We start from the raw sequence: 17551 nt of genomic DNA, 5'->3' as shown, positions 1-17551 counted from the left end.
CAAAGGAGAGGAAGGAGGATGCAAATGGAGGCCACCTGCTCTGTGAGGCCAATGGGGAATATGGAAGCCTATCAGTATTTACCCTCATCCGACAAGAGTTCATCTAATCTCTCTTCTCTGCTCGCTCCTCTAGCTGTGCTCCCTCGGTGTACAACTCAGGAGACGAAACAACACATCTAGATGCAGTAGATTCCCAGGGCTCTGTGCTGGATTCGTCCTGTTTGTCCCAGAACAACTAAAGAAATTCTACAATTCTACAGCTTTTACAACTGACTCCAAAACGACCAATAATGAATGATTGATGAATGGACTTCTTAACTGTGTTACAGAAATGCAGTCGTTGATGACATTTGTTTTCAATAAGGAAAAATCTAAACATGTTAAGGATTGGCAGTAAAACCCAAACAGAATTTATCTCCAAATACTGGCAGTGAGTACTTCAAAACTGAAAAATGTCGGTGCTATATTTGATTCTTATTGATGTTAACTCACAAGAAGAGACACAATATTGAGTTTACAAGAACGAGACGGGATGGGATTTTAATATTACTTCAAATATCAATTTTATGCTACAAAAATACCTTCATTCTGCACTCCTATTGATTTTGCCACAAATTCAGCAAACTGACAATCTTTCTTTCTTATCTATTTGAAGCACTATCTCCTTAGTATAGTGCTTTAACTATCTGCACTACAACATTTACCATTTCCTGGTTGCTATTGACAGGATATACTGTGAATGTAATGTTGAACAGATTTTAAGATTCTTAATTTTGGTTTCTACCAGCTGACCTAGTCTTACATATAGAAAGATTCTCTATTAAACACAAAGCAAAACAAGTATAACCCTATGCAACTGGAATAATAGAGAATGTTGGTCCATTTAAAAGCAAAAATGTATTTAGTCTAACTTATAAAGTTTATTTTGACGACCAATGTTTTAACATGTGGTACAAAATCTTTAGTTTGTTGCATCTGTTTAGGTATGATATTACTTTTACTTAAACTTAGTTTTAAATTGTGATATTTCACATTTTAACATGGCTTTTTAGTTTATTGTATTTCGTTTATCCATTTGTATTTTTTACTTATTCTTATGATATTTAATTCTTGTGTTATCCACAACACAAAATGTGTTAATTAGTTCTTTGACCTCCTCACAATACAATCACTGTTTAAATTTAACTGCAGATCAGTTTGTCCAATCACAAATTCATAACCTCATTTAATGATTTTATTCTTCTTTTTCTTATCTGCAGACAAACAGTTTCAGCTGTTTTGTATCAGTTTATTTTGCTTGACAGACATGTTGGACAATTATAGAGATACATTATCATAAACATACTCAAATGCCTGGTAGTATTGGATTAGACATTTGTTATGAAGATTTCAAATAACGCCCTACACCCATTTTGATTTCTGTTTGGGTGATCAAAATGAGACACCTCTTCTGATCAAACCAAAACAACAGTGAGCAAACTCCAGTTAGTAGATATTACTTATTGTCGTCACATGCCAACTTCTTCCAACCATTGGTCAGTTGTCGAGGAAGGTATAGACTGACTCATTTTCTGGATGAAACTTTTCTTTAAGCAGATGGCTACCTAACATGTAGAAAGTCAATTACCAGAAAAAATTAAAAATGTTTCGAACACTGCTACCAAACCAGTAACTGACCTCATCTAGTCTCAACCAGCAACTACAGAGGTAGAGCGAGAAATAATAGGAAGGTCATCAGGAAGCAGAGATGTTAAAAGATTGTGTTCTTCAATTTAGCTCCATACAGACTGTAAATAGCTGCAATAGATGGATGGATAGAGGAGCTTCATGACTAACTGTGGGAACTACCGTCATGAGAAACTGTGATCTGGCTCTCTTTATATCGTGTAAATGTGAGCGCAGCACAGCTTGACTGAACAGGAAAATGGCTTGTGATGAATGCCATTCAAACAAAAACAGAAAGAAAAAAAAGCATCTAAACAGCAGGTCTGCAATGAAATACAGAAATTACAGATCAGCTGTGACTCATGCTCCTCGGTGTTGGTTTTTTTATTAAACTCACTCATTAAGATCAGACCGCATTGTCAGTTTCCTCGGCTCCGAGCGCAAACAGCAAATAACCACCTATAGGGCACAAGAGGCAGAAATCAGCCGCATACAATTTTTTCTTTCTACGCCGAGTCGTTTTCAGCGTTTCACTCCTGACGTCAGGCCTCTTAATGAAGACGGTGGAGCCTTTTTCTCTGCGCAGCCAGTCTAAAGATTTTATTTCACTGCTTCCACAGCTTGCCTTATTTCACTGCGGCTTAATGAGAGTCGTTTGGAATAATAGGCTTCCATTGAACGGAAGGCATCTGCATCCACACAGCCCTAAATGAGTGAGCTAATTTACAAAGATAATCACCTCTCCTGCTGTGCTTTTATGCAGAGATGCTGTAGATTTTTACCCTTGGATTTAATGAAGTCAGAAATTAAATTCAGTCCTCTGGTAAAATGCCAAAAGTGTCACTAAAAATGTGTCTATAGGTCATAAAAGTAAGTGTTATCTGCACAGACATGGCACCTAATTCAGGGATTTAGGGTGTTTTCTTAAAAAAACAAAGGTATTTTAAAAAGATTAAGGTTTTTAAATCAAGTTTTACCATACTCTCCGCAGCTATTACCACCCCAGGTAAGGATGTGTAAAATAAATCTTTTGGGCTTCTTTTTTATTCCAGCAGAATGAAGTCATACGGAAAACGTTTAATTTGACCACATTTATTGAGAGTGGGTAATTATTTTCAACAGAATCACTGGTGTCATAACTATTGGAACTCATAAAAATGGATATAAAGTAAATGTATTTGAAGAATATGTGTAATTTAATCTATAGCAGACCAGAGTATTGAGGCGATGCAAACTATAATATAAGGAGGTATAAGAACAGCACTGAAAATGTTATCATTTTATTACTGTATAAGTGTCATAACACCGTGTGTGACAGAGCACATTTTAACCATTCTTAGCATCTTTTAACATGACTAGCTTTGTTAGCCTAAAGAAAAACTATTTTCCCTTAAAATTTTACCTCCGAAAGGATAACTGCTCAGTGACAGAGGTTGAGAGGCTGTAAGCTCAAAATAAAAAAACAGTACAACTTTCCAGCACTCGGTCATGTTATCCGCTAAAAGACTTGCTCTTTCTCGCTTTCCCACAGCCTCAATAAAGACCGCAAACATGTTTCAACATCTTGCAGAGAAAAAACAGATTCCTTTCAAATAGTTTCTCACACCTCTGTGATTACAGTAACATCATTTTGAATCCTCATATTACCATCACGTCATCATGAACATGATTCGTCAAATATTTCCTGGTTTGTCCTCTAAACTGTTATTGCATAGATAGTAAAGATACTAAAAAATGATCTTGTAAAAAGGGGACAAAAGCACTCACTCAGTGTATTTTTCAAAATTCTACAGCCATAAAAGCTGCAATAAATCCAGATATCCTGTATTCAATTCTGTATTCATGTAACTGATTGGAAAATTATTGGATTCTTGAGTTTCTGAGGAGCCAGGCACTCAGGCCAAATCAAACAGCAAATTGTCAGATGCTGGTTCACATCTAATTTCTCAAAATCTCTTTAGGAACTTTTCATCAATAATTTATAAATTCTTGTTTTCCAGCAGTTATGATATGGAACGATATTTCACTTTTAACTTATGTAAGTCACTCTTCAAAATAAGCTGAACAAAACTTGCAACTCAACGAGTAAAGCAGATGTATGTTGATCTTCTTAAATAAGACTGATAGCCACTTGCTTGTTGCTTATTTAAATCTACAGTCATAGCAATGATTGAACAACACATATCTACTAAAACCTATATAACTTTATTATATCAAATTGTGCAAGAACGTGCTAGAAATTTAATTTCTTAGATTACCTTAGATTACAAGAATAATGTTCTTTAATTGTGCTGTTGACAAATCTTTTAGCTCTTAATAAATGATCATTAAACCTATAAAACTGCACATAAATACTTTAAGTAGCAGTCATTCAGTACTACAAAGAAAATTTTAAGTCTGACTTAAACATTCATGCAAATGCAGCAACATGAAAATAACTACCAACACTTTTTTGCCTCCCCAAGGGAAAACAATGAGATTTCTTTGAATGTTGAGGTAATGACGTCCGAGGCACAGTTAAAGATTGAAGATTAAACTCTTGTGCCTCCCCCTTTCCTTTCTTTCTCCCTCCTGTTCTTTCCCAGCCAGTGTGTGCGTGAGCGTTTCCGCGGATGACACAAAAGCTGGGGCGTCATGCAGTCACTGCAGATGGTAGATATGAGAACGAAGGGAGAGAGAGAAATAAAAAAAAAAAAAACACGAAAGCATACGGGAAGGGAGGGAGAATCTCTTCTGAAACGACATGGACCATTCTGACAGAGTGAAGCCCTGTCCTGTCAGAACAAATGGGAAAGGTCACACACTGACAGTGTGGTAATGTCCCATTCAATGAACTACACTCTCTGTTATTTAACTTCCCACTTTGGAGTCAGCTAACTTGTCTTAAAAAAAAAAAAAAAAAATGTCATGCCCTTTTATTTCTGTAAAGGTTGCTCTGGAGACAGCCACAAGCAAAAAGAGGGCGAGCTGTTTATCTACGCTTTCCCCGTTTTTCTGTTTTAAGCACTTGGACTTGGTGCAAAACTGTCAGTAATTTGGCAACATTTACAGTACCGCCACCCTTCGCAGCTTCATTGGAGTGGCTGTTAAAAAATAAAATGTACACAATATGAAAGAAGCAGCAGCAGAGGTTAATTCCTTGCAGTGATATGCAGGCTGGCAGTCCAAGCGGAGGAGCAGGATGAGAACAAGGCTAGCTGCTAGCTTTGTCTGTAGATTATCACAATGGATGGCCGGGACGGTGTCCAAATAAACGGCAGAGGGTGGGAAGATGGAAAAGAAGGGATTACATTGTAATGTGTTTTCATGGCTACCAAATGAACCCTCGTATCGACTGTGACACAGCACTGAGGACACACACACACACACTCTTCCAGGACTGTCACAAGAATAAAAAGCAGCCGTAGCATAAAGGAAAATTCATTTGAATATTAAAGCTCGAGGGCCACATCCAGCTTTGGCAGCTAAAATGTCATCCAGCTGAATATTATTAATTTTTCAAAAGTGCATTAACTGTCTCATTGATTTAATAATTCTACAATTAAGGGCGTTGAAAATGACACCTTCCTCTCATAGACCGGAGGCAACCCATCAAAATATGGATGTTTGCAGTTAATTTCTCATTTCAAAGTCTGCATAAATCTGTTTCAGCGGCAAACATTGCAGAACGTTTATTTTTACTTCAAGTTTTCTCTCTGATCCTCATCTCAGTTTCAGTACCAGCCATCTTGAACTTTTTTTTTCAACTTCCATTTCATTCATACCAAATAAAGTTTTTAAAACCTTTTTCTTAACCTGGGAAACTGGGTTCATGTTTAATTGCAGGAATTCATGATGTAATCTAATAAGCATGTAATATTAAACTCAGAGAGATGGGAGTGAAGCAACAAAAAGGAGGAGGGCAGCGAAAAGCATTCCTATTCCCGTACAAATTCTCCTTTTCTCACAGTTTAACCCAAGCATACAAAATGATGTGATGGTGTCCAGTTGCAAGAAGGTCTAAAACACTCCTGGAATGTTTCTTTAGGGTACATAGTCATGAGAGAAAACATGCGGAGACAAGGTAGGTGGAGGCAGGGTTGGGATCTAGGATTACAATGCACTGCACCTGACATCGACTTCCCCTTGACCGCAAGACGAATTTGATGGAAATAGTTTCAACAAGAGGTCACAGAAGTTCTCATATTTATGCTCGGACGTAGGCTTTAAATAATCTTAAAAGTAAATTCTTTAAAGCTCAGCTACGGATGTCTAGGGATTCCTTTTTTCCCCTTGTATTATTGTAAGTGTGGGTTAATCTGTGTCAGCAACTCAAACCCCTAAACCGAGAATGTTAGACTAAAACATAAGTTTTAGATAAAAGGCAAGATACATAATCCAATTATAAAATCAATGCAAAAAATCGTTATTGTTTTGTAAGATTCAGAACTATAATTTAATCAATGAAAGAAGGAATAATATGAAAATTAAAATATTTATACTACGATTTTTTTCCGATGCCGAGCCATAAATCTAAAATTTACATTTTTTCCAGTTTTCAAAACTACTTAAAAAAAAACTACAAACCTTTCTTTGATGTCTTAAAGTCCTTTTAATGAGATGTCTGAGACATCAAAGTTTTGTCCATTGTGCAGAGCATCAAAAGTAAAGGAGTTATGCGCCTCCTGTTGCTCCCTTGCAACAAGGACACCATTTTGCTGCTCATAGTTATAATACTGATTAACTAGCTTTTACAGTTTGGTAACTTGTGATAGTCTAATAAAAAGAATGGTAAGTAAACTAGATAAATGAATCTATTCATCTGTGTTTCAAAATCAAAACACTGCATGATACAAATTAAAATATGTATCATGTAGTACAAACCTGTAAAGAAGTGATCTCTATGGACATCCAGTGTTTGGATGGATAAAGTCAAACAACAATTGTTTTCATAAAACATTGTAATCCAATATACTTTGTCATTTTTTGTACATCTTTGTTGTACAAAAAATGTTGGAAAGTTAAATACACATATAGGCCTCTAAGTACCAACACAAACAGGGGTTGGTTTTAGGGGTGTGGATTTTATCATCACTTTAATTTTAGGCAGGTACTATTCATTGAAGTGTGATTTCGACCACTAGAGAGCAGCACAACCTACGCACTTGACCTTCAAACAGCTTCAGCCTCCTTCATAAATCATTTACTACCGTCGTAAATCTTCACATTGAATTTATCATGACGTCGATCCTTGGTATATATGGAGACATGAATAACTTTGTGACTTCATGCGGATTTGTATGTAAAGCATTTTTATGCGGTCTGTAACTTGGTTCTATATCCGCCATTCTGCATGAACTTCATATTAGCGTAACTTAAGTCTGCTCAACAACTCTGGCTAAAACCGACACTCTATGTTTAACCGCTGCCATCTTCCCTCCTAGCAGATTTACGAATCTCCACGGCCAAATATAGTTAATTGCTCCTTGGGACTGTAAATGTTGCCAGAATCCCAACTCTGTATTTAATGATCAGCATTAGGTCATTTATCTGTAAATAACCATTCTACATGAATGGTTGTGTTGGAATATACACATCTAAAGATATTGAAGCTATAAATACATAGTGGAGGTGTGAAGGGGTCATGTATGGCATATTCTTTTGGCCTGCCTAAATATAAACAAGTCCCATCTGCATAGTGTTAACTGTAACAGGGTGATGAAACTCTAAGAAACCCCTCTGAAATAGTTCCTAAAATATACATGAAAAGGGATGTGCCAGATGTACCCGGTCTTCTCTGACTGAAGACCCAAACACAATCTTCAATCATCATCTTTAAAATATCTCGACATTGTAATGAAAAAGGAAAAAATAAAAATGACAAAAAGACTTGAAGTGTCAGCATTGCTAGTGTGCCCAAATCAGCAAATGTTTCTATTCTTGTGTAAAATGAAATGTTTCTTTGCAGGTTTTGGCAGGTTGGCGGAAGAGACGGGACAAAAAAAGCTGCAGCTCACATTAATGTCTAATACTCACTCATTACTTTCCCACACAGAGCTATGTTCCCCCTGGGCAAACATTTGCTTTGCAAAACGCATGCATGAAATTCTTGAGACCAGGCTCCCCCATGAGACTCTAAATAATAGATTACCAGCACAGCATCCAGTCGGCACTATAACTTCAGCCCCAACTGTCTGGCCTCATTAGCGTGGGAAGCGTAAAAGATAGCCGGATGCCAGTCCAGGTGAAGGCGCTCATCTCTGGCCTTTGGCACCCTTAAAGAGAATATACGGCGACTCTCTTTGTGTCGTTCATCCTGTAATCCACAATTGCGCAGCTGAGCTTCCGGAGGCAAATGAATCGTACCAAACAGCAAATAAGGGGGGAGGGAGTTGAGTGAGAAAGTTGCACTACGAGGCACCGACAACAAAGAAAGGAGTTCAAACATGGCAAATTCATACGTGAGCAGTAAAAGATGGCTTGGTTTGGGCTGCATGGGCACAACCAAAGGTGACCTAAGCCATTTTCATCCCCGATTGTTCCCACTTCTCCCCTTTCTAACTGCTCCCTCCCTCCACACTTCCCTTTTTTTTTCGCCCCCTCCCACTGAAGCTCAGTCTTTCTCGCCCTCTCTCCCCATGTCTTCTTCCAAATGGCAGTCATTATACCGGACATGAAAAGTCATTTTAGTTCCGCCTGGCTTCTTCAAAGCGACTCGCTATAATTGCTGATTGAGTGGAGAGAGAATGCCGGGGTTAGGCAGAATTTAAACATTGACTCCTAACCTTGCAGCAATCTGGAAATTTAATTTTGATTTATAGAAAGGGGTGGGAGAACATAGGAGGAATAAAGAGGAGAATGTATTTACACCAGATTGATGCTAAATCGGTCCACATATGCTGTAGTCCCAACTTTACGTCTAAATTTAAACATCTCCCTTTGAACATTTGAAGGGACAGCATGCTTCAATTCTGGCGAGACTTCAGGAAAACGCTTCCAAATTATGAAAAATTCGTCCCCTATTAAATGCATTCCTCAGTCGTGAAATTGCTACGAGGCAATGTCACTGCACTTTATAATAGAATTCTTTCCCCTTTGTCAATTCCAATACGAGTTTGGGGAAAATTTTAAAAAATGGACACCAAATGCAAATCTTGAGCTTTGTTTAAAATAATCCTCATTTCGTTCTAGGTTCTGTGCATGCCAATGACAAAAAACGCTATGCAACTGGTCACAAACGTATTCACATGTTGAACTTGAGCTACAGGTATTCTGGATTATTTCACATCTACAACATAAAATTCTTAAGACGACTGAGTGACTTATGGCACATCATATGCATTGATTTAAGCTATGTCATTGCAGCACTGACTGTTATGTTTAGGCTATTTGTCCTGCTGGAAGGTAAAACTTGCTCATTAGTGTCATATAATCAAAACAAAGAGCTGCTGCAAGTTTTGAGCTCTGCCAAGATGGTGAGAACATCCAGGAAAAAACATGAGCCACCCTCTCAAGCCTACATACAGAGTTGTCTAGTGGTACTTTCCCCATTAGGCAGACGGACAGGAATGCAGAAGGATGCCACATGCTACCTATTTTAAAGCTACAAGCTAACATTACCACACTGATATTTGAAAAGGTCAAATTCATGTATTTGTAGCAGTGAAGCAGAAAATTCGCAGACGACGCAAGGTAACGCTAAATGTTTAAATATTAGCTTCACAGACACATAAGGCCCAGTGTTGGGGTTCTGTCTGTCTGAGATGCGCTTCAAAGCTGCAAATTTCAGAATCCCACAATTCTGTTCTATGGCATGAGTTTAACGCAGGACACTGTTAATCAGTTGACAGCTCAGTGGGCTGTGAAATAATGAAGAAATAAAAACCAGAGCAAGCTACCCTGCTGCCTCTCTTGTTGATATTGTGATTAATTAGCAGAAATATAGAAATCGTACATGTTTGCTCCTGAATACGTTTTCATGGAGCAGATTTCTGTTTTCACCGTGGAAAACATGTTTTGAAACCTCCAGATCCATGTTTGTTTTGAAATCCTATTTGTTTTGCTAGATGTTTCTTTGTCTGAAAGTTTTAACTTTGTATTAAAAGCAAATTGATAAACAAGTGGAAGCCCAGATTGGCCCAATAAAGCTAAACAGTTGGAATAAAATACAAATAATTTCAATATTAAAATCAATCTATCTAGCTAGCTAGCCCTGTCACACATACATACACGGTTGTAAAATAGTGTAATAGTTTGATGTGTGTGTGTGCGTGTGTGTGTATGAAACTCTCTGTTTATTTGTAGCCACCAGTCTGGCCAGGCCTATCTTTGGACTTATCTCTTGCAGCCTTGTATTTGGCACAGCAGGAAGTGTAATTGTTCTTGGAACGGGGCTATCAACCAAAGCCTCCATTTTTGACTTCTTGCTTTGAAGACCTTCATAACACCCCTCTTTTTTTCCCCCCTTTCTCCTACCTCTTAGGCTATAATTGCAAAGTGCCTCTGCACAAAAGTGTTTTAGTAAGTCATTCACCGTCGATGGAGAATGGGGTAGATGGTTTGAAAATAAAAAAAAACATAGTAGACTCTCCTCACCGTCCATTTCAACTAGCAAAAGCCCCCACCCGTCCCTTTTCCAGTCCATGAAACGTAGCTCTCACGTAGTCTCTGGCGAGCAGAAACAAATTCTGAAAACTGTCATACTTTAATTGAAATTCCATCACTTGTGTGGCTGCCATTGTGGAATAATTTGATAAAGCTGTGTGACATGAATGCACAGAGCTACCCGCCACTTTCATTTCTTTCCCCTGCTTTTAGTTCCTCATTTAGCTGGTTATTCAGATGAACCTCACCCAATTCTACCCTCAGCCTTTTTAAAAAAAAAAAAATAAGATGATGGAAGATGAGACAATGAAGAGGACATAAAATGAAATACCATTTTGGGATTAGATCGGACTATCACCTTCGTTCTTGCATTGTTTTATCCACAATTATAATCCCATAATTAAAATCCTTCTTATTTACCAAAGACCAAACTTTTTCAGTGCCCTGAGACTTGCTATTGTGGGACAATCCAAAAAATGAGAGGAGTCAATAAAAGAATTAGAGCCCAGTGCCACTGACCCTGATCCAAATCCATACCAGCATACTTGCTCTCTTGCTTATGTCTTCACAACTGGCTACAGGAATTTAGACTCCATCATATGGTCTGAAACCTAATCAGTGACCAATGGGACAGCTGGGACAAAAAAAAGTGGTCCTCTCTGCTTGCTTCCTTGGCTACACAAGACCTGGAGACAGACCCTAAGGACTGACACTTGGGCTTCATAATTTAACATGTATGGATGGAAGATTTCACAGATGTTGATGCATGTTATGCAGTGAAGATTTAGAGCATTTTTACAAACTTTTAAGGAAAAAAATATCTTTACCAGAGTTTTAGGGCTTCTCAACTTTTCTAAGCCATAAAAAAGTTTATGTTAAATGTTTGTTATACATGTATACAACGATCTGGTTTTAAATATGGAACCAAAGTAGACAGGTGAACTGGATGGATGGACGGATGGACGGATGGATGGACGGACGGACGAACACTGAAGGCTGGAGAGGTTATTGGATTTATATATATATATATATATATATATATATATATATATATATATATATATATATATATATATATGAATACAATGATTAATGTTGGATGGAAAAATGAATGGTCAGATGGCTGAATTAGATAAACAGTGGGAACATTGAATTAAGTCTGAATTTACAAGTACTTAATTCTCCATTTTTCCGTATTTGTCTAGGTCTGGAAAAACAAAACAAGTTCCATTCTCTTCTACATGCTTTCAGACTGCAGGACCTGCATGTACCTGAATGTATAGCTCGAGATGTTTTCTTAAAATGATATTATTCAAACATCAACAATGAAGACAAAAGTTTCACATAAGAAACAAGGCAAAGATCGAGTTCAGCCGCAACCTTCTGTTTCTTTCACTGCCCATAATATTTACGCCTCAGCTTTTTTGCCCCAACAGGGTGATGGACAGTAGAGGTTATTTTAGCCTGGGCGTGAAAATAGGCTTTTTATTATTCCAGCCCAGTGGCAACTTGAATATCAATAATAAAAAAGAGCTGCTCATTGTTCCCTCTATGTGTAAAACCAATGCCCCGTAGCGGTGGTTTTTATCAAGCAACCCACCCTTGACGCTAGTTATGCAGTACTAGAGGTTACGGGAGGAAATGCTTGCCAAGTAAATAAATGAGTGAAGCGATTGAACAGAGGATGGGGGAAAACACAGCAGGACCCGGTGCCAAAGTGAACCAAGGGTAAAGTCATGATCACTTCATTATGCTGCGGCGCAGCTCGGTGTTGTGCGAAATCAAACTGCTTTTTCATTTGTCACATTGCATCAGGTTTGGTCCCGGTGAGGTGGGTTTGTAGTTGGTGGGAGCCCCGCCAGCCCAAACCGCAAAGTCAAGGCAAAAACATCATCTTATTAACCAGAGGAAACTTGACTACATAAGCTCATTCATTAGTACACACGCCTTGTTATCCCTCAATACAGCAGCTACCAGTCATATTCATCTCCTACATCCAGTCAACCACCCACCCTGCCAAAGAGCGAGTTGGACTGCCATTCAGTAGAAAGCTGTTGAGGGCTACTGCTGGTGCAAAATAAAATAGAATACACCCACTGGATTATAGAGGCCAGGCAGTGAAAGGGGTAGGAGGTGCGGGTGGGTGGGTGGGGGTGGGGGTTGATTGCTAACAGACCTATTGGCACTCCATCCCCTCCACTTCCAACGCAACGGCGCCTGATAATTGTGGCCTCAGTGTTTGCGTATCCATTTATGTAATGTAAGTGTTGATTTCTCATTCCAACACTTGTAATGGGGGGACCTGGCCTTGAAATTCCTAAAGCAGTGCTCACAAACACACTCTAAAGGACAAAAAAAAAAAAAGAAGTAATTTCTCTGGCCTTTTTTTCCTTTTCATATTTTCTATTTCTCTGTCCTCTACACTTGAAAGTAAACCAGTGAGTCAGAGCCACTTGGCTGTGCTGCTGAGACAATGGGGCTGTGAGGTGCAGGCACGCTTGGTTGTAAAGAGAGGTCGGCTTTGCTCCTGAGAGGCACACAAGTGTAAAAAAAATATGTAAAAACAAGCTTTCAGAAGTTAACCAATAAAATGTAACAAGTTGTCTACATGTATTTAATGAAAATATAATTAGGTTATTGCTAAGTAAAAACAACAATATGCAACTATGACATCAACAGATTTCAAACACAAAAACCTAAACTAAATTATTTACATATTATCTAATTATGTTTGCTAGTTTTGTCTTAAAGCATAAAACATTTGTGGAAAAAAAAAAACTATGACTCTATTCCACCACGGCAGCGTATTGGGCTTTTGGACTAACTGAAATTGGTTCCAAACTTTTAAAATGTACTTTTATTAGGCAACATGTAAACCTTTTCCCTGATTTGATGTTCAGTGCTAACACAAATGATCATTGCCCCAGGGTTAAGAAGCATGGCTTGATAGTGTGACCTAAACTTACTAGTAAATTGGGCTCAACTAGACTAAGCTAGTTAAACCTGGGATTCTTGCCAATAAAATGTGTCATTAGCAACAACTGCCACAGAGCTTAGAGGCTTTGTTTGTTAGCAAAGTTAGAATTAGAACTGTTACTCAACTACTTAAAGTTGGAAACATTGTTTTATAATCTGTTCTAACAAGAAGGCCTGTAAACAGTCTCCCAGTCAACCTCAGCTAATGTGTGCCATTCAAAAGCAACGACTACAACAGGGTTAAAGACTCCAGATTAATACCAAGTTTGACTTTAGCATTTTAGGGCTATTTCTTAACTACCTACTAGTTATTGAACATATTCTCAAAAATAATTTGGTTCTGCTTTGTTATAAAAACTCTTTTTTTCTAGAATTTAACCAGTACATCCAATATGTTTACAAACTAAAATCTTTCGCTTATATTTAAATTGTAATAGTTTATCACTCTCAAAAATTGTTTTCTCTTCTAGGTACTGTATGAAAAAGCGGACTGGGGGATGAGGAGGGTGTTAATGGAATCACAATGAGGTACAAGTATAAAAACGTACAGGTAGGACATTTCCTTTCAAACACATACGTTTTGTTTTTGATTTTAAAGGCTTGGATCCTCTAACATGACTCTTCTCCAAAAAAAACCTGATAAACTGAGGTTAAAACATTCTCATAATCATTAATTATTAATTTCTCTCTTCATTGTGTTTTATTTGTTTGAGTTCAACTGAAGGTCTCTACCTAAGGATATTGTTTTACTTTGGAAAACAACAAAAGGCAAAGAAGGGTCGACTGCATAAACATGTCAGCACCACTGCTTCTTTTTGATGACTGGACCACTTCCTTCCTTCAGCGACTCGGGCTGAGCACCGCCTCAGTGCACTCTCCTCCTTTTGCACCAGCAAAATAAGAAATCGAACAACTGCGGCGCAGCGTTAATTTGCCTTGTGTCAAAATTTGGGCAGCCGTTGCTAATTGTTTTGGGTCAGGAGAGTGCAAAGCGTTTGTCGAAAGACGTTGACTGCAGAGGGAGGGCACTGGAGTGCTTACTGGCTTCCAACCTGGAAGCACCTGAACAAACACAAATACGCACCGATTTGCATGTTTAAAACAAACAGCCATCACTTTTCCACACTCCAGCCTTAAGCACTATCTTCTGATCACTCCATAAGATAAACCATGCACTGGCTCTCCAACAATTATATTTAAAATAATGTGACAGTACTACTGAAATCAAACCACCTCTAATAGCAATTCATAAAAGCAGTTAATCAAAAACTAAATTATGTTGAATTTCACAACATAATTCAACATATAAGATTTTTTTTTAAAAGCAGCAATAACCTAAAGTCAGGGTTTTATTTCCTGTGTACATGTAGGAGAAATGTGGACTGATAATGTGTTAAGCTGTTCCCATTGAATGAAAAATGTTGTTTTATTTAGATCTCCTTTGAATGTCTTCTGTCAAACGAACAGCATAAGCATTATGTAGCGTTAACCCTATCTTTGGTGTTTTGTTCAAGAACGTCGAAACCCAAATTAAGCCAGAACCTGATGATTGTTAAAAGTGTAATTAACCCTAAACATAATTCTTATTGCTCATGACGATAGAACAAATCTGTTCCCTTTGCCAGGAAGTGTCTTAAGAACGTAGCCAGAGACAACCCTAAGCAGTTTAATGAAAATTTGGAAACCTTTAATATTGTCTCTCATATTTAAAACAATAAGACAACAAGGCCCTAAAGCACTTCCAACCATTTAGTTGTTTGCCATCAGGTGGGTCTCACTGGATGGAGAGAGGAGCGGAAGAAGTGGGTGGGACTGGTGATTGTTATCCTCATCTTTCTTTTATTGTTTTTGAACAAAAAGACGTATGCACCACTGTATCTGATCCACAGAGGCTGAAAGAAACATACTTGAATAAGAAACTAATAGTTTTAGAAAAATGATGAACTAACCTAAACTGAAACATGTTGTAGAGAAGAATTTTAAAAAATGCTTTTAGGCACCACTGTGTGTAAACAAAAAAATTCTGAATATAATTCTCTAAGACAATTGTATAAAAAAGTAGTTGGGGGATAATAATAATAATAATAATAATAATAATAATAATAATAATAATAATAATAATAATAAACACTAAAAAGGGTTGTTTTTTTTTTTACCACTGTAGGAGAAACAGATAAAATAAATTGGAACATTTGTGAGCTTGGATAATTTGTTTTTAATTATACATCAGTGTGTGGAGCACACAAACACACTGACAAAAATTAAAATGTTATAACATTAATGAAATCAAATCAAAAATATGCTGAGATAAGATAAAGTAAATTTTAAAGAGTAGTGATAAAGAAGGACATTAAAAAGCTAAAACTTCCCCCAGGCCCCTTTAAGTACTTATATTTTCTTTGTATTCAACAAATAAAACATCCATTCATGCATATTTGAGAGAAATATTTGAGCATTTTGCTTAAGACCTTTTGCTTAGTTATTACTTTTAGAACGTAGGCTAAAAAAATGGTTTTGTATCTCGTCTTGTGTTGATTTTTCCTCATATTAGTGCCTTAAACATCCAGTTTAAGGGCTTGTAAAAGCTCCTACTGCATCCTCCTCTGTCTGGGAAGAATGAGTCCCCTAGTGGCTCAACAGGCGCACTGAGCACAGGTGCTCTGCGCTTCTACTGGAAATGATAAGAAAAAAGGAGAACAAAAACATCCACTATCACCTGATTGACAGGACAGCACTTCATTTGCGTGACTGACCGACTCTGTGTCAACTTTAACTTAAAACATCCCCCCCGCCCCTTCCCTCCTCAGCCAAAACAAAAATAAAACGCATTCTATAATAAGCCATCTCTTTTTTTTCTCCCTCTCCTCTATTTTGGACGTGGGGATCTCTGGAGAGTTGCAGGAATGCGCTTTGAAAAATTCTTCACAATCCAGCCGCATGCAGAGAGGAGTCTTGTGCAACTTTAAAAGGATGCGGTGTATGAACTGTATGTGTATGACAGCTTTAAAAATAACACGTCCCCTTGTCTATTTCAGATATTTTTGATGACATTATGCAAAGATGAATAGTTGCGTGCCAATATGAAATGGGATAAAAAATGACTCGTGAATAGAAAAACGGGCGCATTTATATAGAAACAGTGGTTAAAAGAGGAAATAAGTGGTTTCTAATAAACTGGAGACAGAAAAGATCACTAAAACAGCATGTGCAAGCCTGATGGACAGATTAAAGCACTGTCAACACACCTGAAATCACTGCAGCACTCACACAGTCCCCTTACCTTAGCACCATTTTGCGGTCACTTTCAAACTTGTTCTCCGCTCTTTTTATGAATGTTTTTCTTGGCTTTTCTTTAGAGAGTTCTTTTCTTCTTTTTGTTTTACATCCAGCAACGCGAGTCGGGTAAAAACAAACAAACAAACAAAAAAAAAAAACCACACAGAGAATAATTAAAGGTGGGGGTTTAAAAAAAAAAAAGAGAGAGAAAGAATCCGCTGTCAGGTTTTTCTTCTTGCTGTTTTTCCACGTTTTTCCGTCTCTTTTCCCACTGGAGTCGTCCGCGACCAAAGCGCTGGAAATCACGTCTGGTTTATTCCCTCTGCTGGAGGGTGTCGCTCATCGGGTCTTCATTGTGTTGGACGTGGCGAGACTGTGGTTGTGTTTGGAGAGCCGCGGTGCGACTGCCTGCCTCCTTCAGCCTCTCTCCCTCCTTCTCTCTCTCTCTCTCTCTCTCTCTCTCTGTTCCGAACACGAGCCGCGCTCGGTCCGCCTGTAACGTGCGCGTGTGTGTTTGACTGTTTGACGGGCTGGGGGTGACGTAAGTCCGCGAGGTCCCGGTCCGCGCGATACACCACACCACCAACAGCAAGCACCCCGAGGATTCCTATGCAGGAATGCGCACTTGTACATGATTAGATTTGGACGGAAATGAGGAGGCGGCCAAGTGGGAGTGCGCGCGCGCTTTCCGTGTCTCCGTGTTTATGCAGGTCTGACCTCCTAATTGTCAGACCGAAGGGGTCTTGAAAAGTATTCACACCCCTTCAACTGCTTTACGTTTCTATCGCGCGGCAACCACAAACTTCAACTATGACAAATATGAACAGTGCGGCATGCAATTGTTTTCAGCTCTCATTACCCGAAAGAGTGTTTGGGGTAACAAAAAAATAAATAAAAATAAATAACATTCTCAAATTCTGTACTTGTTTTTATAATAATTTTCATTCATGTTTTATGTAGTTTTGGTGCAGTTTTCATTTGTAAATATAGGCCGGTTGTTATAGTTTCAGTCAAAAAAATGAACAGAAAATGAAATGTTGGAGACATTTGG

At 38.1% G+C, this 17551-nt stretch overlaps 1 protein-coding gene across 43 annotated transcripts in view; it reads right to left on the bottom strand.

Moving 5' to 3' along the window:
• The window catches only part of LOC114157924 (protein tyrosine phosphatase receptor type D), a 455035-nt gene that overhangs the window by 154460 nt on the left and 283024 nt on the right, over nucleotides 1-17551 (bottom strand). Inside the window, exon 10 of one of the 43 annotated variants that reach the window (XM_028039101.1) lies at nucleotides 2063-2124. The exons of 41 other annotated variants lie outside the window; for them this stretch is intronic. The gene's annotated coding sequence lies outside the window, so the exon portion shown is untranslated. Of the gene's footprint in view, nucleotides 1-2062; nucleotides 2125-16504; nucleotides 16931-17551 lie in introns of those variants that run through there. One more of the 43 variants, XM_028039106.1, reaches the window with a different exon arrangement.

Source organism: Xiphophorus couchianus, chromosome 14 (genome assembly GCF_001444195.1).
Source record: "Xiphophorus couchianus chromosome 14, X_couchianus-1.0, whole genome shotgun sequence".
In the NCBI taxonomy this organism is placed as follows: Eukaryota; Metazoa; Chordata; class Actinopteri; order Cyprinodontiformes; family Poeciliidae; genus Xiphophorus; species Xiphophorus couchianus.
This window is presented reverse-complemented; position numbering and strand designations above follow the sequence as displayed.